Genomic DNA, 4,583 nt, shown 5'->3' on the forward strand with positions numbered 1-4,583 from the left:
TCCTTACATGCTAAGTATCCTGCCAAGTGGTAGCATGCCTTAGGGCTTGAGACCACTATGGAGGCAGCTGCTCAGTAAATGGGGGAGGTGGAGTCACAGAGCAGCCAGGAGGCTGCTGACTGAGTTCTCCTTTAATGGTCACAACTAAATCTGATGAGAGGCGAATTTTTCTAATACATAGGAAGCAGTCGGACGGCATATTCAGAGACTTAGTTCAATCTTGACCTGATTGGTTTTCTTTTGAAGCAGGTATAAGCATCCATGTAAGATTTGGAGAGCCTTTTCATTTCAGGACCTCTGATAATAAAAGCAATATTGATTAACACAACCCAAAATAACTTAGAAGAAAAAGCCTCAGCATTTGCAAAAGGCAATATTTGTCTGTCTCACATAGCAGAGCCCTTCTTTCTTTGTGGTGCTACTAAAGTTTTATGCAGGCCTTTCCCACACCATGCCCCTTTTACAGAGAAACAGTTTTTGTCTGGTTCCACTTAACAACCTTCATTACAGAGATATCTGGAACTTTTTCATCACTAAATGAATTGATAGCTTTGCTACTGAATAATTACAAAAATAGCTTCCTTCAATGGAACAGCAGCAGAATGAACTGCAGTGAATCACAGAAATAGATCGGCTGGATTCTGAACGCACTTTGGTAGGAAAAGAGCAGCTGAATTTGACAAAATACAGCCACTTTCTCAGCTGAATTGCATAGTCAGGAGAAACTCTGCCTTTTAGATCAGGTGAATTTGAAAGGAAATCTTTGGTGTAACACAATGTTTTCATAGCTGAGGAAATATAAACAAACACCTTTCTTTTTAGTTTTTCTGCAGTTATGTTTAGTTAATATTGAACGGATGGTTTGAAAATTTGTTGTAGGGATTGAAAGTGGGGTCTGGGTGTTTCTTCCTGACTTGAAGGGATACATCATTATTAATTAAAGCAGATACTGTAGCTCCTGAAGCCAAGTGGATAGCAAAGAGTATTCTTCATGTCTTCATTTGCAAGAATGAATTAAATTCCTGGAATATGTACAGTAATAAACACTGGGTTTTACAAAAATGAAATCCTATTATTGATCAACATAGGGAGAAAGATAGAGTTATTCCTTTTTCCTAGGAATCCAAATCCCAAAAGTTTGGGTATTGTTTCTAGGCATCGGTTTTTGCCCGTTCCATAAAAAAAGTACTGAGCTTCAAAATTCTTCCAGGTGAATTTGCAAGCAGAATCTATCAGGAAGGGATCTGCGTTCAGTTTTCAGTCCTCCCTCAGCCTCCTGTTCTTTTTTTGTTTTAATTTATTTTGTTCTTGCTTGCTCAGATAACCATTTCTCATTTCCAGCAGCTAGAAGCCCCTTTTTTGGTGTTCAACAGCAAGGCGCACACACCCCTGGTGACCTTTTGGTGCCATCCTAACCCTAAACACACAGACTAAACACTCTGTGCTTCACTGCCACTTTAAGATAAGGAAAAATGCCAGAACCAAAAGTTGTTATGAGAATTATGTGCATTCCATAAGGAAAAAGCCACTACGTTTTTCAAGGAGCATTGACAGCTAGCAATATGCCAGACATTTGTTGTCCTAGAGTTCTTAGATTCCATGTTGCAGGAGCATCAAGGAACAACCATCTGAGCACAGTTACATCTGATGATTTGCAACAGCAAATAAAAGCATCAAGGAACAACTGTAGAACTTTAATTCGGAAATGTATGTGACACATAACAATGGCTTCATGGTAATGATGAGGTGAAAATACTCATTCACAGAGAGCTCACCTTTAAGGATTAAAATGGAGACTATGTTCATTTGTATGAAAGAGGGTTGCTGGTCCCTGTTAGTATCAGCCTACTATGGTGCCGCTGTCAGTGTGGGCAGTGAGACCTGCTGGCTCAGTTTCCATCATCACTGGCATCCTTACCCCTGCTGAGAAAAGTGCAGGAGAAAAATCTTATTTTAAGTATGAAGGTGGGCCCTCCTGTTTTTAGGTTCCCAATACCAGCACTTACATAGGACTACATTAACAGAAGCAGTTCCTCTCAAAAATCTGGTTTGTGAAACAGATCAGCTGGACACCAAATAGCCAGAGAACTCAAAGGCTGTATCATAAAAATGAGTCTTCCATCTGAGAGTTCTGGTTTGTTTGATTTTTACCATCCTCCAAAGCTTATTAGTTGCACTATATTCCACAGCCATATCTGCAGGAGTCAGACTTTCATACTGAGCTTTCTATTAACCCTTAAATACTTTCAGAGCCAGAAATACTCCCAGTTACACTGAAGGAGACTGGAGCTAAAGAAAACAGCTAAGTTTCTGCACAGTGGAATCAATTTGCAGCAGATTTATGTATGTCAGCATGTAATACTTGTCTTATATCCAAACCTAGAGAGACAGAAGGTCATGATGGGAAGTCCCATTCATTGCCATCAGTCAGGTCTCTGAGGGGAGGAATGCAACCCACAGCACATCTTTCAGGCCTTTGTCACATGCATTTCAAAATTAAACAGCCTTCCACTCTTGAATAAGAACTCTAACAGGCTGAAGAAGAGTGCTGTGGGGAATTTTATGCTTCACTTTGCTCAAATAATTAATATCGTATAATGCTGGCTCACCACTGTCTCCCATCCTGCGCAAGCTACACTAGCTAAATCTACAGAGAGATTCATCCTTCATTCTGAATGCAAATCCTCAGAGCCCCCTTTTCAGCTACTGCCTAACTTTGGAGCTGGCTAAATCCCCACGATGCCCAAGATTCCATCAGTAAAGCTCTCTGGTTGCCTATGTTTCTGCCTCTGGGCCTACTGACAGTGCTGAATAACTCAATATTTCAGTCCTACAGGGATTCACAAATAAGGCATTTCTCTTTCAGCAGATACATCTGCCAACTGTGATCCTGTAGGAATTTCTACTACCCTCAGTTAGCACAGACTAAAGCTGCAGGCAAGGGATGGTGGGATGGTATGAACTGCTACTGCTATAATAAGGGAGAGTCAGGAATAAAGGCAGTCAAATTATCTCAGAAGAGCTGGTTGCGGTGTGTTTGTGCCACTTTTGATCTGCTGACAGTCCAAATCCCTCATCTAAATCTTGCAGGAGTAAGATTTCACTGATCAAGTGAATATCACAGATACAGGCAGGACCTGACGAAAACACAACGCCCTGGAAAAGCAGCTTGAATTACAAAAGGTGTCTCATCATCCAAAAATCAATCATGTGCCTCCTGCTCCTTTCCTAGCTTTTGCTGCTGACCACCTTAGGGGGGTTTCTATTTCTGCACACAGCTTTTGTACCTCTCACTGGGTTCCATTTACCCAAGCTGTTTACTTCACTGGGCAGCAGAGCACCTAAGAACTGAACCACCAAAGCTAAGTTCTCTGCACAATATACCAGGTGAGTTTTGCTTGGGAATCCTATTTTTCCCCCCCTTCAGTGGGTAAGAATCCTGCAAAGCAGCAAATTATCTCTGAATTCAATAAATGCACATATGTACATTATTAATAAAAGTAATTGCATGATCTGTCATATTAGGCGGCTTACTTATGTGAAATACCCATGGCAGCTCCAGGAAGTCAGACCAGCAAAGAAAACACAAGGAGCAATGGGGCTGCCATGATCTCACCTTATCTCTGGTAGTTAGGGAGATGTGATTTTGGAGAGCTTCTGGGAGAAACACCAGCCTTCTAGCAGAGATAGTTTGTTTGGTGGCTGAACCACAGAGCTAAAAGCACACAGGGAAGTCACAACAAGCCTGAAAGCAGTAAGCAGATCACACACTCCAGCTGCATGATGTGTTGCACTGAAAACTCTAAATGACCTGACAGGAGATGTTTAATGGAAGAAGGTTTACTGCCTGCTTCTCCATAATTTTCATGTTACACTGACATTTGCCTTTGCAAACAGAGTTCAGAATAAGTGCATAATATGACCTCCATCCTCAGCAAGCAGAAAATTCTGTGTAGGTATTTGCTTAAATCCTGTTTTGCATAGGTTTGAGCAAATGCACAAATTACATGACAAAGATGATTCAAAGCATCTGTGTATGGAGTTCAAGCAATGACACAACCCAGGAACAGAAAAGATCGAAGTGTCACTCAGTACATGCCCATTAACTGTGAAAAAAAAACACATCACATCTATATGCAACAAAGCATGTAGTGCTGTGTATTTCAAGTAAAATGGCATGTCAGTGGAAATGCATGCTCCTGTCACTTTTTCCTTCTACTTACATAGTAAAAGGCAATTCAGCCATGGGTTGGTTGTCTGCATCATTAACATAACCATCTCTGACCAAGATGACAAAATTAACAGGAGAGATTTTTGAAGAGCACAAAACCTGTTCTTCATTCATCTAAAATACATCTCTACACTCATAACCATGGAATGAGATAACACCATTTGGCTAAATAAACATATAATCTAAACACTTGCATGAAGATACTAGAATTCCACTCATTAAAAACAACAATATTCCCTGATCATTTCCATGTATTCAGAATACATAACAGTTAGAGTGGCACAGGATCTCATTGTTGCAAGCTTTGGAAGAGTTCTCTGTGCAGAGGTGGCAGTTACCAGGTTGCAACTGT

This window comes from Coturnix japonica, chromosome 5, assembly GCF_001577835.2.
Source record: "Coturnix japonica isolate 7356 chromosome 5, Coturnix japonica 2.1, whole genome shotgun sequence".
Taxonomy (NCBI): domain Eukaryota; kingdom Metazoa; phylum Chordata; class Aves; order Galliformes; family Phasianidae; genus Coturnix; species Coturnix japonica.